Raw genomic sequence first — 25391 nt, 5'->3', positions numbered from 1 at the left:
GATCAATGATGAGCCTTAGAGGTGGTAAAAAAAGGATGACCCAATGACACAGAGTAGCTCACTGTGACTGGGTCACGTCGCTAACAAACCCTTAGCAAACTTGATATGAACACCCGTTATGGAAGGATATGTGATCCCCATGCATTGCATGACAACAAAAGAATAGTTAAATGAAGAGGAATTTTTCATAATCCAGCTACATCATGCATCATTTCATCTATATGATAGATAAATTCTCTTTGCCTTTAATTTAAGTGTGGTAATAATGTTCTGATGAATATGAATATGTAGATATCTAATGCATATTACCCTTTGTTTGCCTATGACATATATTGACTTGGAATTACAGACTCACCCTTTTTCTTTCTCTTTTCCCTTCTTCCTTGCTTCCTTTTGGTGTGTGTTTGCTTGCTTGGTGTATTTTGTATGTTGTGTGTAGTGGGATCCGACATGATCAAGATGACAGTACTTTCGACCGCGGACGACCTATGGATTTATGACGACGCCACTCAGCAAACCATCTACCAAGGGTTTGCTTGGATGACTCTTAGTTCAATTTCTGAGGAAGGATGGGAACCCCATTGTACCACATACCTGCCTGTTGATATTGTCTTTCCCTTACCGTTGTATACTACTGCTATACCTTTCCCTCTCATTACGCTCAGAACCACTCCTGCCCCTATGGATACTAATGTTCCCGCTCTCGTACCTATTCCTGATGTTACTCTTGATGCCTATGTACCTTGACCTTCTTCTCCTCCTCCTATTGAACCTGAGTGTATAGATATCCAGGTCATTGAGTCTTCTGTTCGATCCCACCCACCTACTCCACCCCATAGACTCTCCCCCATCGATGAAGCTGTCCTTCACACTGTAGTCCCTCACCACCCTTGTCCTCTCCACTTCCCTATATACCTCTACCTACTCCTGGTTGGTTGGAAGACATGGACGAAGACTTACCCAGTTACCCAGCGACCCTGATGCGATTCTATCCACCTCACCAGACTCCAACCCCTCATAGGAATACACTCCTCTAGATTGACATTTCATATGTATATATGTTTTCTTTTTGTATGATGGGGCTATTTGGGGGAAAGACATGAGAAATAGCAGTTATTTTGTTTTTATTTTTTTGTGGATGTTGTCTAATGATGTTTCTAGGGGCGTTATAAGTGTCATAGACTCTTTTATTTCCTTTGGTCTTTTGTTACATTATGTAGGTGACAATATGTTGTAAATGAACTTGTTTTAGGGTGGCATGGGAGCACTTTTCCATGTTTAAAATCGTACTAAAAAACTTATTTTATGGAAGTTATCTTTCTTCAACTTTTCCAACGTCTATTGTGAACACCCACATAATGACTAAAGGAATATAGGGCTATACATGTCGGCTATAATATATTTATGTACATATGCGTATATGTTACTGAAATGAATTATTGTGTTATGCATATGTATATACTGTATTTGTTAATGGATAGATTAGGTTGTCACAATGTAAGACTTCTTCCAACATACCTTCAACAATGTGGGACTTTCAAGATGTACTATTTTCATCAACCCCAGCACCTTCCCCAAAAAAATTAACTTGTTTCCAATTTATTTATGATATGTAATGTGAAATGATTATTTCTGTATTAATTGAATTTTTTTATTTATTTATGATGTGCTAACTTACTATATTATTTTCTTGAGTGATTCAAAATAGAAAAAAACCAAAATAAAATTTTACTAAATTAATCGAATGTCAATTAATTGTACTTTAAAATTAAGAGACATTAAAAAGAAACAAATTATTAATAATAAATACTAAGAAACCATATGAAAGTTTAGTACCAAAATAAAATGAAAATTAAAAATCATAATAAAAATAAAATGCAGGATAGTATTTTGAAGGAGGTGGTTCTTGCTTCTAAAGATACTAGAGTGTGACAAATAGTAGGTTTAACAATTGCAAAATATAACTATTAGACTTTTCTAGTCACTTTCTAATTTGTTGCCAAGAGTTCTAGCTGATCAAGGTCCTCGTAGATGCCATCCATATACAACTTTATCTAGTCAAAACACTGAAGCATATTATGTAAGTCAACTATCTTAATTTTCAATCGCTTTAAACTTCATTTTATAGACATTTAATATGTGGTGTAGATTGTGTATTTCATTGGTATAAGAAGCGTAATTAACTTGTGCTTTTCTACAAGCTTTAAGTGCAATACCTAGTAGTAACCACAATTGCAAAATCATTTTGCTATGTTCACCCTAAAATTTTTCTTATATGAAGCTCACTAACTATGAACTCCAAATTTTTCTTAGAAAAATGGAGGGACAATGTCTATGTAGCTCAAGTGTTCATTGTTATAGTCTATTGCTTCCAAAAAAGTTTCAAACCACAATCTACTTGCTGCAATTTAAGTTTCTGCCTCTATACACTTCTTCACAAATAACTCCGCAAGATGAAAATAAGTAAACTTCATAATAGTTATAGCTAGAAAGTTACATATGCCTTTCATAACAACATTCATACACTCAGACAAATTTGTTGTCATTTGGCCAAACTTATGACTATCATTTGCATAGTACATCCATTATGCATGCAATATTCAGTCAAGCCATTCACCCATTTTTGAATTTTGATTCCCACCAACAGGCCATAATAATACAAAATGTTTCATCGAGTCTTTGAGTACACCACTTTCACAAGTATTCTCTTTGCATCTTTTCTCTTGAATTGAAGTGAAAATTTTGAGCAAATATGATCAATGCAATATGCATGATTTTCCATTAGGGGATGTCATCCACTACCTTGCATTCAAAGCAATTTTTATAGACTCATGCACAAAGTACAAGAATTCCTTCTTATGGAGTGACATGCCGTTAAAGCTTGCTCAAGAAAAAATACCATCCTTCCCTAGTTTCTCCCTCAACTAGAGCAAATGCAACAGGAAATATGTTAGAGTTACTATCTTGGCAATGGCCATCAATAGTGTTCCACCACACTTGTCATAAAAATGTGTGCTATTAATTGAAATAAAGGGTTATATAATTTGAACGCTACTATGAATTGAGGGAATCTCTAAAATAAATAGTGAAACATCACACAATTATGATTAACATCATTACCCATATAGTACGATTGAGTGAAAAGATGGACTATTGTGCTTGATGTAAAACTGTTATCCAATAAGTCATCTAAAAAACTCATAATAGAAAGCATCCTAATTGTCATAAATATTGCTTCATTATCAATACTTTAATAGATGGACTATTGTACTTGATGTAAAACTGTTGTCCAATAAGTCATCTCAAAAACTCACAATACCATACTTTCATATACTTTGGCTTGAATTTAAACAACACCACAACCCCATGCAATACTTTAATAGATACTGTGAGATTTGATTGTGCCATTAACAATATGCTAGCATATATAACTTCATTATACCATTGTTGATGGCCGTCAAGAGCCAAATCAAATACATATGTATATGGTCCATTATACTTTGCACTTTCCACATTTATGATTTTTTGCAATAAGTAATACGAATACTTCAATTTCATCTATTGCAAAACTTTATACTCATCTAATTTTTTTATATTGTAACTCTTTATTGCCAATAACCCAACTTCTTTGACCCTAAACAATTGTTTGATTTTTAACTCTATTTGTCCATCCAAACTAAAACTATTAGTAGCTCCCACTTACTTCATCTAACAACCCGTCAACACTGCTCAACTTCATTACATCCAAATTCAATGATGAATTGTGACTAGAATATCATTGAGATTGTGACTACAGCAAGGAGTTTACATCAATGGTTGTGTCTGACTAATATTATTTACCTCTTTGTCCGATCCTTCATCACTATCTTTGTGTATAGGACCATCAAATTGCTCTTCTTCCACATCTTCTTTGTGCTCCATAAAATTTAAAAAATCAAAATTGTTAATAGGGTCAACATCCAAGGTTGAGAAAGTTGTGCAAAACTTAGATTTGCCAACACATCATTAACACTTTCTCTTGCTCGTTCAAAGTTGTTTATGCCAACATTATTAGGTTGGGAAGCAAGATGTGTCAACAACTAATTTAAGGGGATTATAACCTCTAGAGTTGAATTGACGTTCTTGCAGAGAGATGAATATCTCCATCATGCAAATATTTAGAAATTAGGCTTGTAAATTGAACATTATAGTCACATCATTTTCAATGCAATTGTAAAAAATTATGGTTGAACAAACAACAATACTAATTAGTCAAACACTAGTGAAAGTAACTCTCTCTATATTATTGGTAACTTCACCCTAGTAATGAACTAGTATATAATAATTGTATGTCAATTCTAAGAAAACCAAATCATTTTTGCAATCAATAAAGTCTATTCGAGGCCAAAAATTTATAATTACTTAATATTTAAATATTAGTATTGCATAAGATACACAATGTTTAAACGATTTAATTTATATCATAAGTTGTTTTAGCCTAGAATGATTTATATTTTATTTAAGGTTAAGCATGACTATGCTCATTAGTAGCATGCCTTGTGCTATCCCACAAGTTGCACAAGACAAGTATGACATGTGGAAATAACATAAGTCATGCCAGCTTGGGACAACATATAATTGAGCACAACCATCTTAAATGTTAAATACACCTTGTGCTCAACTGTAAGTCACTCCAAGCTAACAAGACTTATGTACAAATTAAAATTTCTTTGCCATTAGTATGACTTATGTATTACAAAAAAAAGACATTTTTTTTAAAAAAACATGATATTTTTAAAGTTTTATTTTTATTTTAAATCTAAAAAAAATCCTTACAGTTTTTGTTATAAAAGAACATGCTTTTTCTTCATGTGAATTTAAACATATTTTTTAAATGCCTCATCAACTATATCTAATGAGCATTACCCGGTAACTATGAATGTATTATTTTACTTATCACTTAACAAATTATTAAGTACTTTTTACCAACTCAAGAAGTAATTAGTTCAAGTGGGTATCATGATCAATCTATTTTATATAAGTAATAGATGATTGAATTATTGTTAAAATTCTACAATATTATTATTATTATTATTAATATTCTAGTATTTAATATAGTGTTTATATCAATAAGGTGACTTTCATTTAATATAGTGACAAAATTTTGAGCTAAACCAATATATAAGTTCCCTCTGAATACTTCTAATGTTGTTTCCTTATGTTTATTAAATGTTATCAAAGTTGTTCACATGATGATTTTACTAAACTCTTATAAATTGCACTATAATACCACATCTTCATGTTAGAGGATAGTTGAGAATATAAAACTTAAGGGAGCTATTTGTGATTGTCACTACAAAGGAACAAGATACATTTGATACAACCTAAATGTCACCTAAGTGGCCATTAGCCTTTACTAGACTATAAGGTTTATACCTAAGTTTTATGGGGTATTAGGCTTTCATCCAATGTGAAGAAAGACCCAAAATAAGCAAGCTCACTTTGTCTTACTTATAAAAGTGAAGATGAACCTTTAGAGTTAAAAGAGAAAGATGTCATCAGTGTGAGAGCAACCACCTTTATGCAATAAGAAGAGAGAAATCCATTCCTCGCACAAACTCGAAGCAATCTTGATAAATCTATATTTGCAAAGTTATTCACCGTTGAATTGAGTTAAAAATTTAGTAAAATCTTTAGGGTGTGGTGATTCTTCATTTCAGATAGTTAGATCATTGAAAAGAGGTATGTGGTGTGATTAAAAATGTTTGCACAATAGCTTTATTTTCTAGGTATTTTTATCTACTTGGTTCTTATTTTTTATACTTTGTTGCTAAAGTTGATTGATTAGTTGTAAGCACGGTTTGTACACTTATTTCTCTTATACCCTTATTTAATCATAGTGGTGTTATTTCTTTGATCTAAATGACTCGTGATTTTTACATCTCACATGGAGGGAAATTTTCACATTAAATAACTATATGCCTACTCTTTATTCTGTTGGTTTTAGTTGTTACAATATTTGTTGTTACCGTTGTAGATTCTTGTAAGTTAGGGGATATGATTATGTTGCATTATTCGTTATTGTATTTGTGTTATTGAGTTAGTGTCCCTATGCAATGTAGGGGATTTCTGTAAACTTTGTGTTGAAATAGATGCATATTTAACAACTGATTATGTTTCATGTGATGCAGCAGTAGGTTTGGAAAATTCTAGCTTGATTACGATAAGTACACATACTGTTGAACCTGCTCAGATACATGCTGCAGTATTAGACTTCTTCACCAGGTCACTTCCCTTTATTATGTAACCACCTACACTCGAACTGAAGCCTCTGCCCAAGCATTTCAAGTATGCATGTTTAGAGGCTAATAACAAGTTGTCAGTGCTCATTTCAGTAGATTTGGATGCTGCACAAGAAGGGAAGTTGTTGCAAACTTTAGTAGCCTACAAGCAAGCAATTTGGTGGACTTGGGCAGACATTCCAGGAATTAGTCCATCCACTTGTATGCACAGAATTCTGCTAGATGAAGATGTAAAACCTATGAGACAGCCTCGAAAAAGGCTAAATCCCACCCTCCCGGAGGTGGTGAAGAAAGAAGTTGGCAAACTGTTAGTTGCTGGCATGATATACCTGATCTCTGATAGCGAGTGGGTAAGTCCAATCTATGTTGTACCTAAGAAGACTGGCATAACAATCACAAAGAACCAGTTTGATGAGCTGATTCCGACCAGAATTCAGAATAGGTAACGAGTCTGTATTGATTATAGGAGGCTAAATCAGGCCACTAAAGGACCATTTTCCCCTGCCTTTTATTGATCAGGTCTTGGAGCGTATAGCAGGAAAATCTCATTACTGCTTTCTAGATGAATTTTTTGGTTACTTTCAAATACACATAGCCCCAGAGGATCAACATAAGACTCTTCACTTGTCCTTTTGGTACCTTTGCTTACAAATAGGTGTCATTTGAACTGTGTAATGCACCTGGCACTTTTCAGAGGTGTGTGATGAGAATTTTTGTAGACTTCCTAGAGACCTCACTTGAAGTATTCATGGACGACTTTACTATTTATGGGTCTTCGTTGGATGCATGTTTAGATAGCTTTTCTAGAGTATTAGATAGGTGCATACAGTTCAATTTGGTTTAAAATTATGAGAAATGTCATTTTATGGGGACTAAAGGAATTGTACTAGGGCATGTAGTGTCAAATAGGGGTATTGAGACTGATAGAGCCAAGATTGATGTAATTGTTTCTTTACCTTACCCTACTTCTGTGAAAGAAGTGCGCTCTTTTCTTGACCATGCAAGTTTCTATAGGCGTTATCGCGTCCCCACTATCTACCCTTTTGCAAAAAGATACTGATTTCATCTTTGATCAGACCTACAATGACTCTTTTGATAAGCTGAAGAGGCGCCTCACTTCTACTCTAATCATTTAGCATCCAAGTTGGGAGATTCTGTTCGACCTTATGTGTGATGCTTCAAACTTTGCAGTTGGTGTTGTCATTGCTCAAAAAGTAGAGAAGCAACCCCATGTCATAGCCTATGCTTCTTGAACATTGGATAAAGCATAAGCAAACTACAGCACCACAGAAAAAGGAACTTTTCGCCATTGTTTTTGCTTTAGATAAATTTCGTTCATATTTACTTGGCTCTAAAGTAATTGTTTTCTCTGATCATACAGCTTTGAGGTACTTGCTTAAGAAGTCAAATTTTAAATCATGACTAATTTGCTAGATGCTTCTTTTGTAAGAGTTTGACATTAAGATCATAGATAGAAGTGGTGCAGAAAACTTAGTGGCAGACCATTTGAACAGAATTCAGCAGTCACTGGAGGATCTCCTTATTAGAGACACCTTTCCAGATGAGCAGCTTTACCACATTAAAAAGCATGATCCTTAGTATGCAGACTTGGTGAATTATTTGGCTGTCAAGGAGATTCCTACATACTTTTCCAAAGCTCAAGCTGTCAAGCTGAAGAGTGATTCTAAATACTACATTTAGGATTATCCATACTTATGGAAGATATGTAGTGATAAGATTATTAGACGATGTGTGTCCGACCCTGAGTTCCAGTCTGTGCTTAGATTTTTCCATTTCTTAGCTTGTGGTGGACACTTTGGACCTCAACATACAGCCCGAAAGATTTTAAATTTTGGACTACATTGCCCTTCCATGTTTTGGGATGCACATAACTTTTGTAAGACATGTGAGCGATGCCAAAGGACTGGGAACATCTTGCGCCAGAATGAGATGCCCCAACTACCTCTCCTTTTCTGTGATGTGTTTGATGTATGGGGCATAGATTTTATGGGTCCCTTTCCTGTTTCATTTGGCTATACTTATATTTTGTTAGCAGTGGACTATGTCTCTAAGTGGGTGGAGGCAAAGGCCACCCGTACTGATGATGCTCGCGTTGTTGTAGATTTTGTAAAGTCATATATTTTATGTAGGTTTGGAATTCCCAGAGCATTAATCAGTGACCAGGGATCACACTTTTGCAGTCGTACAATGGCTGCCTTACTTTGGAAGTTTGCAGTTATGCATAAAGTTTCCACACAATACCACCCTCAGACTAACGGACAAGCGGGGATCTCCAATAAAAAAATAAAGCAAATCTTGGAAAAGACTCCAACCCAACAGAAATGATTGGAGTATATGCTTGGAGGAAGCTCTGTGGCTTATAGAACTGCCTACAAAACACCCATAAGAATGTCTCCTTATCGGGTTATTTTTGACAAGGCATGTCATCTACCAATAGAAGTGGAGCATAAGGCATTATGAGCGATCAAGCAATATAACCTAGATATGGAGGTAGTTGGCTCTTCAATTACAAAAGTTGGAGGAGATTCGTAGAGAAGCATATGAGAACTCCAACATCTATAAAGAGCGCACCAAGGCTTTACATGATAAGCTAATAGGGTGTAAAGAGTTCTACATTGGTGACAAAGTCCTTTTATATAATTCTAAACTTAAGTTGATGCCTGATAAATTCAGATCTAGGTAGGATGGTCCCTTTCTTGTTATTAACGTTTTTCCTTATGGTGTTGTTAAACTTTAGGATATGGGATCGCAAAGAAACTTCAAGGTTAATGGGCATCAGATCAAAGTTTTCATGAGGGCTTAGGGAAACATTAACAAGAGGAAGCCACTTTTGAATTGGCCACTTACTTTTATTTATAGGGAGTTTTCTTACCTCTCTCTCACTTATTGGATTGTTTGAATTGTCCTTATGCTTATTATATTTTCCATTGAGGATAATGTTAATTTCAAGTGGGGGGAGTACTATATTTTTGGTGTGTACTTAGTTTAATTAAGTGACTATTTCATGGCTTTGATGGATTGATTGAATCGTTCTTCGGTTTGATAGATAGACTTTGATATCTTGTGTGTTTGATTATTTGTGATAGAATATATATCTTGTGAGATTTTGAGCCATATAGATGACAATATTATGTCATTTTACTTTCCTTCATTGTGTGATTGCACTCATGGTTGTATGACACTCGAACTTTCCTTGAGCTTTTTTGAGACTATATTTCCATATGCTTGCATTAACATGATAGAGGCATCATTTCTTTTTTGCAAACTACTAACCAAAAAGTCAACCTTGCATTATTTCCATTGTTTAAGCCCTTTTAAGCCTAATTGTCCTATTTCTTCTGATCTTAGCTCATTTCAAGTCAAAGGTGTAAAACAATAAAATGACCTAACCTTAGAAGATACAAGAACTTTGGAATTATTTTAGGAATGACCATAGAAATAAGTGCTAGAAAAATGCAATCTCATAAGTACAACCAAACATTCAATCGCATGTTCCTAAATAATTCAAGTTTGAAATTACATGCAAAATCAATTTGTTAAGTCCTCCATCATCCAATTAATACCAGTTTCAAGCACCCATCCAAATTGGAATCTTCAAATCCTTTTTCACCCAAAAGTGAAATTACTGCACATAGCTCACTAAATAATTTCTTGTCCTTGCCACCATCAATATCATAGAATTATACAACACATGATATAATTAAGTGATTCTTGAGCCTAAATTGAAGTTCAGAACGAGAACTTTCACCTCGTTTTGGAATCACCTCAATTGGAGTTCTATAACTCAAGATATCATCGTTTCTGAAATTCTGTCCAACCACCACCAAACCAGCGTTTTTGCTTCCTTTTTCACTTATTTTAACACCTAGAACCAACACTAATGAGGACATGGTTAAGGACAAGAGGAACAACGCACTTGAAGGACTTGGGGGACCTATGACTAGAGCAAGAACTAAGAAGGCTAAGGAGACTCTAAACCAAGTGGTAGCAACAATTCTTGAAGTTGCCCCTAAATTGGAGGACTTAGAGCCTAAATTGGTTCATTGCATTGTTCCAATTGAAGAACCTTAATGCAAGAAGGGCTGCTAGTATTTTTATTTTATTTTTAGGGTTTTAAAAGCATTGTATGCTACTAAATAAAGTTTGTCATAAGTTTAAGTGGGCTACCATATGGGCATATGAATTTAGCCCAATAAATTCTAGTTATTGTTATTTTTTTATTTTCATTATGTTTTAATGGGCTAGCTGGCCCATAATAACTTTGAGGGTTTTGTGACTGCTAAGTGGCAGCCCTTATATATATTCACATTTACATCAATGAAAGCAGATTTAAATTATCAAACAAAACTTTGTGTGAGAGTAATTCTCCCGAGTTCTTGGCTGAACCAAGTTTGAGACTTATCAAGGGCTTTCCACCTCCCTTGTGGCGTCTTTGTGGCTTATCTTTCTCCCTAAAAGTGGCGCCACCCATTATCACCACCACGTTTCCCTTAAAACCCTAAATTTCCCAATTTTTGTCCAAAACAACTCTTGTTCATAACTTCCATTCTACAAATCCTTTTTCAATGATTCTTGAGTCAAAATTGCTTCCCAAAATGTGAGGATTCACCTCGTTTTTCTCTTGTTCAATTTCAAGTTCTATAACTTGAGATATAGTTCCGAATTCGTAAATGACGTTCTCCAACCCTTGTGCATTTTTTTATCCAAGAAAGGTCCTCTTCCAGAATTCCAGCAAGGGGATTCCTATAAAAAATAATACTAATACTAGTGTTCCTTTAACAATTTAGGTTCTTCTCCTCTAATAATTCTAATTATTTCTAAAGTTTCCATTTTAACTAATTAATGTGTCTTTACTTATAACATAAATTAATTTATTATACACACTCTTTTCTAGTCATTCCTAAAAGAGGATACTAAAATCAAAGAAATCAACATTCAAAACCCGGATGTAACCAACAAAACAGTCCATAATTATAGTCCATCAAAATACAAAGAACAATAAAATACATTCAGATTCTCAATTATAAGAAATCTCTAACATCACAAATATAAACCATCCATTCCACTCAGTAAGTTGCACAAACCTATAATAAATCAGAATTTCTCAAAATTGAGTAAGTTATAACTTAGTGCAATAGTGAATTTGGAAATAGACAATTCAAATTTCAAAATAATTTACAACATAATTTGCGAAGCATAGCTGTTCCTACTTCATAGGCAAGTCTCAGTTTTGTTCCAAAATAATAATAATAATAATAATACATTAGTCAAAATCAATGCGACATAGAAAATATATACATATATCCCTTAGTATGCTTCTAAGACAAAACTAAAACTACTTATTTGATTTTCGTTAAAATTCTGAAATGTGCAAGGGAAGAAAAACCAAAACACCATATACCATTAATCAAGAGAACCTTGGTTTGTATGAATTGATGAGAATTAGTTGATAGGTAATGAATAAAATAAAAACTTACAACCTTTTATGAGCATTTTTGTAAAACCAGCAAGATACGTGGTCAGATACGTGACCATGTATCTGCGTGTGTACTTCTCAGGTTAGCAGAATTTCAGAAAGTGCAAAAATAGAGATCCACACGGTCAAGTACATGCCCATGTACATGCTCATGTACTTTTCTGGTCAAAAGGAATTTTTACAAAACATGGGGCAGAGATCTACACGGCCAAGTATATGCCCATGTACATGCTCACGTACTTTTCTGGTCAACAAGAAATTTTACAGAACAAGGGATAGAGATTTACAATATCGTTCCTTTTTATTCACTACATATCTAGCACATTTTTATTTCACACGAATATCAATGGAAGGTACACTTAATCATTTACAGTAGGGACAAGGTAAATTTCATCCACAATCAAACCAATAAATCTCCTATTGTGAGTACTCAATAGAGTCCTTATTCTAATTTACACTAACAATGAAACATCTGGGTGAAACAAATAAGTCATACTGCTCACACAAACAATCATGCATGCAAGAATATTTCTCCCTTAAGTAACACAAAATACAAATCTTAAAATCTGAAAGTTTCATTTCAAAAACAGATTATCTAGGGACCACTTTCGTTGAATAAAAAGCAAGTCTTTTGATTTATCAAGCAACATTTATCATAATCTCAGTATACCAAAACACACAAGAAAATGAGAGGTCAGGAAACAAGGAAATAGAGACATGCACATCAAGTTTTCCTTTGATCCTTAACATGCAACAGGTAAATCACGTTATTTACGCACTTTCATCAAGTGGGATATTAAGATTTTAAAAGAAAGTCACGCATTTCACTGACGAGGTTTTAGCAATAACACAAGCTAGATGTACATGCATACAAGGCACCAAAACATCACAATGACTTAGACACAATAGGACTCCCCTTAACCTAGTTCAGGTTCACGAAAAAAAGAAGAAAGAAAGAAGTGCAGATATTTCTCTTGCTCTTGGAGTTGAGTGTTCAAGGTGTGGATCCTCAGTTGCTCAGCAAAAAAATCTAAAGGCGCAGGTCCCTTGGTCAATGATCATCGTGAATGAAACACCGCTCGGAAGTTTGAAGCTCACGCCTCTCTTCTCTTAGTTCAACTCCAGCACATTCAATTCTCCCTTGAAACAAAGAAAGGAAAAAAGAAGTGCTCAAAAATTTAACCTCCCTTATATATATATAGGGGTGATGTGAGAAGACAAAAGGTCAATCTTCCACTATCCCATTTTTCTTGAGTCCTTTCATCTCCCTCTTTCCATTAAGTTCTGACCTTATGGCTTCCCAAGGCCACTCATGCAGTGCCATATTTCATTTATGTGTGTGTGACTTTTGAGTGGCATTTGAAAAGTTGCCCAATGAGAATGGAGAGAGATTAGAATATAATCATTAAGGTGCAGTTACACGAAGAGGCACATAGATGCAAGATAATTAGCATTAATAGCCATTTTAAATGGGAAGTTTCAAACAAGTAACTAGCCATAATGGCTTTGGTTAGTGAAAGGGCACACCATAAATCTCACCCTCTTGGAATTTCCACGTGAATAACATTGGGAATGTGGACAGCCATAAGTAATGGCCAACAAAGCAACCAATGGGCCTTAGGAATAGGAAAGGGCAAGTCTAGCATGGCTTATAAGTGGCTGAACCATGCAGCATTGAAATAATAAAAAATATTGGGGCGACTTTCTTTGTAAGGGCATTCCAAAAGGTGCAGGTTGCATGAAAATCTTAAGGCATTTTAAGGGAAAAATTCTTTATTCTTTTGGACTTCTCCACAGGGATTAAATAGATAGAGTGGTTAGGACAATTGTCAAGGCACAATCTGAGGTGGATGAATGGAAGCTGTGCCTTTATCATTTATCTAAAAAGGTTGTTTGAAATTTACTAATAAAGGTAAGGGATAAAAGGGCATTTTGCATATTAATATCACAAAAATTAATAACAAGCCAAATACTGAATCAACATGAAAAGGTTAAGGCAACACAAGATTCTCCAGACAAAAATCTCCACACAGATTAAAAGAACCCACAAAATGAAATAAACATATAAATAAAAATAGAATAAGGTTTCAGGCATAGTCTTGAAATGTAGCTCATCAGAATAAGAATTATATCAAACATTAGAAATCAAGAACATTTGAGAAGGATCATTAATAACCACCACTGACGGCAGTTACGATAAAGGGAAAAGAATGAAAAAGAAAGAAAGAAGAGGAGAAAAAAATTTCCTTCAAAATTCACTAACAAACATTAAGCCAAAGTTAAGATCAAGTATAGCCTTTGGAGGTTGTTACCAGATTACCTTAGAAAATGCAAGAGAAAAGAAAAATCAGCTCCTTAAAAAAAATAAAGAAAAAAAAAGAAAAAATAAGCAATAAAAAGGAAAATGAGCATTGGATGGCTAGTAAAAGTAAAAGATGATTGTTTTTGGATTGTATTACATTATATTTTTTTTTAGGGGATTTACTTTCATGCTTACTTTCCTTGGATTCATTCTCCATTATTCTTATATCCTCTTTGGTTTTAACTTGATTACCTTTGTAATTTTTTCACCTTCACTATGTCCCTTTATAACCTAGAAAAGTCCTCTTGATTTTTGTGTGTATGTATGAATTCTAGTAGAGAAGTAAGCAATAGGTAAGCTTATGGATGATCATGTTTCATGTTGTGCATTTTGAGTGACAGATTTTACCTTATACCCTTGAGTGATTGAGAGTATATCGTGTGAGGATTCTATCTCTTATGGTTCATTAACTTGATTTAATAAGTTCATTTGGCAATTTGAAGTATGAGAATTGATTTCCATTCTAGCCATGATATTTGAACTTGATGGGCTTTGTACATAGCCTAATTTGTTTTAGGTCTCTTATGGTTTGATTTTGTGATTTGCCTCGGAAGGCAAAATCTCAAGTGTAGAGGAATTTGATGTGACATATTTTAGGTTTATATTTATAGTTTTATTTTGATTAATAAACACTTTTCATATACTTTATTTTTAGAGTTTTTATCATTTTGTAGTTATTTGAATAAATTGGGCTTGTTACAACTAAATGCTTTAATTTCGTGTTTTCAATTATTTTGACCTCTGACTACTCTTTTGACTATAACCTTTTCTACATATATCATTTTTAGCTGATTTCAATTGCATTAGATTCTACACATTCAGGGCTTCAAAATGCATATATGAATCGCTGTATTTGGAATTATTTTCAATTTTTATTAATTCCCTAGTTTGTACAACCTTTCAAAGAGATAAACTCTTATTATAGTTATCCTTGATCAATTCATCACACAAGTTTGATCTTTAATACTCATTGTTGTGTTGTATTAGTTTTATCATCTATTACTTTGTTTCTCATTTATTTTTGCAGTCATTAGTTTTATTGTAAGGTTGAGCTGATTTGGTTTTTCTTCTTCTAAGTTTTGTTATCTGTCTTTTATTTTTGAAGTTGTTAAGTGTCTTCAAATAGCTAGTGTTTTAGCCTTTAAATCTTCTCAATGTCTTTGAATCATAAAAATGATTGGCTCAGTTATAAAAATGATTGAGTCCCTGATTCACTTGATTTTCTTTTGATGAAATTAATGTATTGTTTAAATGCCTTTCACTAAGTAGTTCTTTAGATAAATATTGATCATACATGATAGATATAAATATTAGTATTTTCTAGGATATTGAAATTGTAATATTTCTTTTGTTTCTACTTTTCAAGTAGTGTAGTTAAACTAATAGCATATAAATGACTATAAACAAGAAGTATGAACACAACATACTCAAAGAACAAAACTATGACAAGAAAACATAGCTTAAGTTAAACTTAGACAAAAACTGCAAATTGTAAAAAGAAAATGTTAACAAAATATGAAGCATCATATGAGAATAAATAAACAAGTATTTCAAATGAAATTTCTAAATAAGAAGACAAAAGACTCACCAATGCATGTGAATTGACTATGAATTATGAGCAAAATTGTCAATTATATCAAGCACACTTCATGTAAAATATTATAAATTCTAAACTGAACCAAGAATTTAATAAAATAAAATAAAAATAAACACTCATTTTTTACAATATCCCTAACCACTTTGCGTAGATCTAGAACACTACACAAATTACTTTATATATTTATTAGTCCATATTACAACATGTCCTTAAAGAATATTTTCATGAATTTATGTTTTATTTGAATGTTTTACACTGATTATATTCTTAATTATCGCAGATTAACATGCTAAGGACTGAATGAATTATCAAGATGTTTTGAGCATTAAAATGATGGAATTCAAAGTGAAGCATGCCCTTACTTCCCTTCAAGCACGCTCATGCTTTAAGATTATGCACAGTTGTGCATACTGATAAGCACAACCATGTTGATTTTTGAAGAAGCTAATAGGAGTAAATTAAGTATGCACCTAGGAACCACCAAAATATATGAGGATCTCAAGAAATTTTTCTGGTGGAAGGCTTGAAAAGTGTAGCTTTGGTCTCAACTTCTAGTTTTAGTCTTGCTACTTTTCTATTTCTTCCTCTTTTGCTTAGCGATCAAGGAACGTGTGCAAAACTCATCTTCCATCACCGAACATCTTGGAAGTGACTCTTAAGACTCAGACTTATTATTAAAGTTAAAATTTGACACGTGGTCGCACACGGGTCAAAATAAACCTAATTACTATAGTATGAGGTAAGCAACTAAGGTCATTTATCAAAAAATCACAAGGTCAAATTAATCTATTTAGAGAGTATATAAAATGAGGGGTTTGTTTATAAGAGAAACCAAAAACGCACTTAATTATAATTAGAATGAAGAGTGAACAAAAATTGAAATTCCAATCCAAGAATTAAGAAGAAAAAAAATGACTACTCTATCACCAGATTTTTAAGAGAGTACATCAACAAACAATTCGGTAATTAACAATGAATCCAAATGAAACCTCAATTCGAACTCAGCATTCACATGAAAACCTTCATGCATTCGATTAGCACATAATTAATTAAAATTCAGAAAACTCTAGAACCTAATTGAATTGTGCTAATTTAATTTACCAATGCCGTTAATCGTAGTTTTCAAACCTGAAAATCCAATTCATGTTCCTTAAAACTCAATTACATATATTAATCGAATAATACGTAATCAACCAGATGCATAATCATCAATCCAAAAGAACAACTTCAATTCGAAAATATAATTAGCAAAAGGAGAAAATAAGGAATAGATGAAACCAAAATTGTTATTGAATTTATGCCAATGTGAGATCAATCCTCAAGAGTGTCACGTTTCTTTTAATCCTTGAATTAGATGGAAATATAAGCCTCCATGGATGGAGGGAAACAAGTCGTAAAAGGGGAGAGAAAAAAATGAAACAGAGAAGAGAGGAAAAGAGAAGAGAGGAGCCAAAAAAATTAAAATTCCAAATTCAAAATTCAAAAATTCCCTTCGTCACTTTGTTATTTTTTTCGGCTATAAAAAACGGCCTCTTTTCGGTTCATGGCCTGAAGGACAATTGTAGCCTTAGATGTTAGCTTCAAAACGCCACTGGAATGGGCTTAATCGGATGTCTGTGGACTGAGATATGGCTCAAATACTGCACCTTGCTCAGGATCCGCGACTGCAGCGTTCTGACTTTTTCTAGGCTCAATTTCAGCTTCCTATCATCAAAATTGGTTTCTGACATAGGAATTGTGCACCTTTCTCTTAGCTTTCTTATAAATCAAGAATCACAATGAAAGGAGTTCTATAACTCAAGATATGGTCCAGAAACCAAAACAGTATCAGAATTTGCCAAATACTGAAAAAAATTAAATAAAGCCCAAATAAAATTCAAACATCATAAAATGATCCAATTCAACCAATTAGGCACAAAAGAGGATTAATGAGCTAGAAATAAGAGGAAATAATGTTATAAAAATCCAATTGATCAAGTGACTCTTAAGACTCAGACTTATTATTAAAGTTAAAATATGCCCAACAGTTAGAATAGCATATCCAACGGGAATATGTTAGAATAACAAAGGTTAATTCAAAACAGGAGATAACACATAACATATTGTTGAAAACCTTGTTAATAATGTTTTACCCTTTGCTACTGCACACAACGTGTTTATTGAAAACCTTGGATGAAAAAACTATCACCAAAACACAGCAAAAGGGAAAACTTGACGCGCTTACCAAAGTAAATAAAAAAACCCAAACACTACATTGTGTAAGCTAGGAACAAAGTGGGAGAAAAATCAACAATCGGGATTTTGGGGAGGGTCTGAATGTCAACAACTACATGATAGATGATTGACTCTACAATAGCAACTGAGATGTGATAGAGTACTGGCAAAGGTCATATCTTTCAATTTCAAGATCTATTTTCTGCAAAATCAGGCATTAGACCGAAGCTCCAGAAAAGAGCTTCAAAATGAATCAAGAATCGCCTCAAAACACAACTAATGCCTCACACATTTGAAGAGACATCATTTTCTCTTGACAACACTTTGTTTTTAGGGACCTTTGGACTTAGATACTTTCTTTAGCCGACTTGTGATGACTTTGGGAGCTCTTTAGGAGTGAAAATTATTGATGAATCTTTCTCTTCCAATTGTTATTAAATTAACACATTCATAGATACTTTATGCTTTTTTTAATTAATATTTTCCATGACCATTGTGGAAGTTAATTTAGAGAAAAGAATATTAATATTACATGACCACTTTCCCATTTTTGTTCCATTTCGCTTAGCGATTATGAAACATGCACAAAACTCATTTTCCATCGTCCAACCTCCTTGATAGTGACTCATAGAACTCAAAGAAAGGATTCCCCTCTGCTTTTTCTCTGCATGATTCCTTTGGGCTCAACTAAGCATTCTAGACCAGGAGACTTCAAAGCATTCTTATTCAGGCAAGTTAAGACTTTCCCAGGCGAGATTGGATAGAGTTATCCCAACTATCCTCTCGCTCAAGCGAGGTGGAGACTTGTAGGACTCAAAAAAAGGCTTCCCCGCCACTTTTTCTCCTCCCAATGCCTTTGGGCTCAACTTTCAGTCTTGATTTCGCCATTTTCTTAAGTTTGTCTCCTTTGCTTAGTGCTTAAGGAACGTGTGTAAAACTCATCTTCTGCCACTGAAATGTTGTTTGTTAGTAGTTACTAACTACTCCATATTTTATTATATGTTATTTGTTAGTAGTTACTAACTAACTTTTCTTCTGTTACAACCAAAAGAGAAGTTTATTTTCTTATCTGTGAAGGAAGAATTTAAAATTTAAACTCTAAACAGATATAATCTCCTTCGGTAGAGATATTAACCTTATCAAAAGGACTTCTTGAAGGCAACAATGTTATCTTTAGTGGATCTCAACTTTTATTTAAGGGACCTCAAAGGCAATGATAAGGGCACTTTGACTTTTAAACACACTCTTTGAAAATGCTTGGAGTCATAAAGAGCAAGGATTACTAGCAAGGACAAAGAAAGCTTCTTCAAAGTCTGAGCAAGCGATCAGGAACGTGTTTAAAGAACGAGAAATTTGTTCATCCCCCTCCCTTGGGGAATTCTTCTAGTTTAAATTCTTCTTTCATGTTTATGGAGTTTATTACAATTTTCTTGATTTTTTATTTTATGATGAGTAACTAAACTCATAATTAGGGCTATGATAAATCTTTTGCATGAATTTGTGTGATCTTTTTATTTGATAATAATTTTAATTTTTGTCTATGATTAGTTTTTATTCTAGTGCGTATATTTGTATGTTAGGAATTCCTCACTTCTAGCATGTTATAATTAATTACATAGTAGACAATCATACTACATGTGGTTAATAAACTTATAGAATAAAACGATATAAGAATTAGGTGGACCAAGCTTTACTCTTCTCTTCCAATTATTATTTAATTAACAAGTTCACATGTGCCTCACGCTTTCTTAAAGTTTTACCTTGCATGATCATTGAGGGTACAATTTGAAGAAAAAACTATCAACATTACATGACCATTAGGTATTGATAAAAAAATTTAAGTAATTGACAATCACAATAAAATCGGAATTAGAATTAAGTTAGAAGAAAAATAAAGACGTATAAAGGCGAATCCATAAGCCATAGGCTTCCTTCCAATTAGTAATCAAAAGTGTGTCTCTTCACTTTTTTTTTCAATTTATTTAATAAGCTTATTTACTTTCTAATGCATCTCTTAAATTCAAATAATTAAATCAACACTTTCTTAGTACTTGGAAACAATATCTATGAAACAATAATTTGAAAACTTAACGTAAAATCTTTTATTACTTTTTGATGGGTATATTTGTCTACGAACAATTTTTTATCTATCAAACACTAAGTGAAAATAACAAAAAGATATAATTCATTCAAAGAAAAACATGAGAACCAAAAAACATTAAAAAGTGTTCTTCAATATGTAGATTTTCTAATTAGGCATGAACCTTTACTTAAGTCATTGCAAATCTCAATGAATAGCATCAAAACTTAACATTCATTGCCTCTCAATAAATCACCAATGAGAGAAACTAAAGAATTTAAAAAATGACGATACAATCGGTACATGAACAGAGATAAATAACTTACAGAAAATGCAAATGAGAACCAAGGGTGGAAGCTATTCGCCTTGCTAAGTTCACAAAATCTCTTTATTGTAGTTTCTAATTGAAACCTAATGTGCTAAGGTTGAAGAGGGTTTGCAACACATGATATAACTGGAAAAAATATACTATATAAAAGTGAACAAATTGAGGAAGACAAATAATATGAAATGCACTTATATTTTATACATAAAAATTTATTTAATATTTACACTTGACGTATTGGCCAGTTGCATATTTAACATAAATAATTATAAAAATAATTTATAATTTTTTAAATTTGTATTATAAAATTTGTATATAATTTATTAAAGTAAACTTAATTCAATTTATATGAATAAATTTTATAATTAAATTTATGAAAAAAAGAATCACTTCTAAATTTTTTTCTCTCACGAAAAAATTCTAAAAACGGTATCGTATAATTTGTATTTACAAGTATATACAAATTAAATCTATAATCCAGTATTATTATTTTGTGAATATTTTATTTACTATTTTTAATAAGTAAAATATACTTTTTATAATTAAATATGCAAAATAAAAAAATGATAAAAATTATCATAAAATTTAAAATGTTATTAAAATTCATTTAACTTGTCAGTTTAGAATATTTTATGAACAAAAATTTGAATACAATTTTTTTAATGCATACTAAATTTAAGATAAGATAGAATATTTTATTCATAATATTTTTGAATTTATAAATAGAATAATATAGAAATTCATACATTTATTGCATATATATTATACTACTAAAATTTAGTAAATAATAAATATAAATATTGAGTTATCATAAAATCTTATTATATCGTTCAAGTTATTATATTATGATATTTAATAACTAAACACATAATATTTAACGTTATTTTAATATTATAATAGAATCAAGTTTACTTGTAAATGTAAATGAATGACGATTGATATTGATGTGAGCCTAACATCTTGCTGACTTCCTAGTCTTATATCTTCCATTGGATCTAGTATTTTCCGTTATTAGACAAACATAACTTTTTGTTTTTTAAATTTTTGGACGATATCTTTCATATGATTCTTTTGGAGGATTTTTGTGTGTATGTGTGTGTGAATTATTCTGTGAATTTTACTTTATATGAATTTTTTATAGAAAAAATTCTATATTTTTCAAAGATTTCACTGTTGTATAATTCACTGAAAAAATTCTAATCAATTTAAAAGTTTCTAAGAATTTTGCTGAAATAAATGCAAGAAAAATTTTAAAAAATTATAAATAGATTGAAATTTATTTAAATTTTTTATGAAAAATATGCAAAAAAATTATGTAGAGATTTTGAAATTTTAAGGGGACTTTTTATAAAGATTCAAAGGAAATATTTGTAGCAAAGCCTATAGAAAATTTAAAATATAATAAATAACTAATTTGTCTTGAGCAAAATGGAGCTACCACTGTTAAAAAAAACATTTAAAACGAAGGACGCATATCTGAAACTGTTGATATCAAGACTTGAAAGAATCGAAATATAAAAAAAATAATTGAAATAGAATACTTTGTTTCTTTAAGCAACTCTATTATTGGGCACAATTCCTCCGTTCTTGGAGATCCACAAGACCGCAGTCGACAGAGTAGCGTTGATTCTCGTCAATCTTTATCCCCTTCTTTTTCTTGTCCTCCTGCAGTTTGTACGTTGCTACTTGCTACAGAACACATTTTGCATTTTTATATTTTTATTATTTAGATAAAATTAATATTTTAATCTTATTTTTTTTAGTTTGATCGTTTAATTTTTTATTTTTTTTTTGTTTAGTTTTAATGTTTAAATATCAATTAAATAATTTTTTTCATTTATATTATTTAATTATATCAATTAATGAGAAAAATGGACTAAGAAAAAAATAAAGATAGTAATTAATAGAGTTAAATATAATTATTAAATAAAAATATATTTGACTCATGTTTAATAATTAAAATTAAAATGAAAAACTAAATTAAAAAATTAAATAACTATTAATTCTGTTTATTATTTAATTGCAATTAATTCTGTTACAATTTCTTACATAGGCACTCTTATTTTTTTAGAACTTTACGAGAAATAAAATCGTATTAAATAACAAACTTTTGAGAAAAAATAATATTTTCCGTTTAACAATTTAACAATACTAAAAAGACAAGAAATCGAATTAAAAGTTAGAACTTGGCGAGTCAACATTCAAATATTAGCTTTCCTCTTCTAAATAATAAATATATTTGTTTCAAAGAGGTTCGTCTGTTTGTCCTTTGTTATTTATTATTTATCATTTTTTTTTGTAGACATTAGACTACAATTTCAAGACTCGTTGATCAATACAATGTATGTTCCTCCTGTCCTACGAGTCTTTTGGAATTTTGAAAATGCTGTCGTTTATGAGTTACTGTTACATATGATTTAATCATTGATTGCTCCGACATTTTACTATGTTTTTTGTTTTTTGTTTCATACACTTGTCCTTTTAAACAAAATTGGTCAAGATGGGTTAGTAATCCGTGTAGTTTTCAACGGAGGTTAAGCACATTCTAACATAATTTGAGAGGATTTATTATTATTTTGTTGCAGCAGAATTTTAATCATTGTTCAGGTAGGTCCTAATTTGACTCACTTAAATTGATTTAGTTCGAGTTGATTGAGCTAATGAAGTCAGATCAACTCATACTAATAATGAATAAAAAATATATCACCTTAGTTTAATCTATTAATTTGATTAATTGATTTACAAGTTAACTCAATAAATTAAAAATATATTTTAAAAAATAATACTCCATAATTTTTTATCTATATCACTTAATAAATATATTAAATTGTAAAAAGAAAAAAAGGGGGTAATCTACTCTGTGTTGACACAGCTCACTGCAACTTGAGCAGGCATGTGAAACAAGTAAAACAGAGAAAATTCAGAGAAGAATTTTAACTTTCAAGTTTATTGGATTGAAGGGTGTATGAATGCATATCCAAATCCAAACTCATCGCAGAATTTAAGTTTATTGGAATGCTTAAACTAGTCATGTTTATACATGTATATAAAAGGGAAACATCTTTTTAGTTCAACTGGCATTTATATTACAAAATAATCACAGTAGATAAGAGTTATTCTACTAATACGATATTGGAAAAATTGATAAAACGTTTAGCATTTTTTAGATTTAACTCATATCTTATTTGAGTCTGAGTCAACTAAAATAGTTAAGAATGACGTGACTCCTTCTATTAAGTTTTAACGTAATCGTGTTACTGAAATTTGAAATTGATTCAACGACAAGTTGGAGTTGAAAAGCAGGATTGTATTATATTTAAATTATTTTATATAATCAGAGAAGAATGGCTAACTAATAAATATTTACATTTTAATCTTTTGATTTAAGCTTAAGTAATTGTTTACGATGAATTTTGTTATCACCGTAATAATGTTCTTGAATTGAATTTTACATATATCCGACCCCTTTAAGTGTTTTCTCAGTGTAGTTTAATATAACGTCTTTAAAGGCATAAAATAAAGAACAAAAAAAAGTAAAAGAATGTAGATGAACCATAAAAATGTTAAAGCTAACTTGATGAAATGTAAATTACAGAAGTATAACCATACAACTTTAACAATGATTGGTGTAAAATTTGTAGAGATTGATGAGCTCTAGTGTTTTTTTATAAAAGTTGTTAGTATTCTATAAAAGTTATAACTCCTTAAAATGAATCCTATTTATAAATAATTTTTTAAATATATTTTTTTAAATGCGAATTCCTCTTCCAACTTCTTCAAGCGTTATTTGTAATTACTTCTATTTATTGTTCACTATTTCTACTATATGTCTTGATCTTTAGTTGACGATAACCGTTAATAACTGCTGATGGTTAGTAACCACTTCTAAATTTATTATGATATTTTTAACTTGTTTTCCTTTATCTTAAATATATTGGTCACTTTGGATTTGCACTCTTGAAATACTAATTTTTTTCAAAATGAAATAACTTTTGACAAATTTCTAAGAAATCATGTAGAATTCCACCTTTCCAACTAATTTTGTTGATCCTGGAGTTGTATTATGACTTGCTAAATCATTTTGAAATGTTTATACTTTCAATTTGAAGTGTCACGAAATATATTGAAATATATATTTTTAACTAATTTAGGCACTCCTTTATCCTTGTCCAAAAACTCCTCAAAATATACATCTTTCAATTCAAAATCAAATTTCTAACAATTTATGCTAAAAACAAATCAAAATTGTTTTGACTTAAACATCTTTATCTTTCCTTTTTCATAAAATTCATCAAAAATAACACCTTATGACCATATCAACTTCAGTTGAAAATGTGAGTGACAATTTCTCAAGAAATAATATCAAATCTCTCTTTTTTTTTTTTAGAAAAAATGTATTTAACCATTAAAAACTTTCTTGTTTAAAGACAACGCTTATTATAACTCAGGAAAATTTTCTTTTACCAAATAGAAGCCCCCAAAAATATTAATTTCTCATAAATGAGATTTAATATTTTTAACTTATATATTTCAATTTTTTTCTCTATTTTTATAGCATCTTTTGTTAAAGAACTAGGAAAATCCTTTAACTTTAAATCTTCATTTCTAACTAAATTCTTGTATTCTATCAAATATTTCGATATGTGTTCAACAATAGATTCTTCATATTGTTCCGCAAATTTAGAAAACTTTGGGACTTTACATCTCCGAAGTAATTCGACTTATAAGATCATTTCAAAAAGTATAGAAACAAAATAAGGTTTATTAACATACCCTATATCAAAGTCCTGTTGACTTAATACTTGCTCAACAACATTAGTAATATTTTGAGGGTTATGATTTTATGATCATTACGATTCTAATTAAGCGCTCTAACACTTTATCAACATTTTGATTTCAAGCGATAATCAAAGGTTGGTCAAGTTGAGGATTATTTTCAATATGTCTCGTACCATTTTGGTCTACAACTACACCATTTTAGTTAAGATTTTGTGTGAAATTCAATTCTCGCCATTAGCAATTCGACACATTTGCA

The sequence above is a fragment of the Abrus precatorius genome, unplaced genomic scaffold, assembly GCF_003935025.1.
Source record: "Abrus precatorius isolate BTA unplaced genomic scaffold, Abrus_2018 Scaffold8, whole genome shotgun sequence".
Lineage (NCBI taxonomy): Eukaryota > Viridiplantae > Streptophyta > Magnoliopsida > Fabales > Fabaceae > Abrus > Abrus precatorius.
This window is presented reverse-complemented; position numbering follows the sequence as displayed.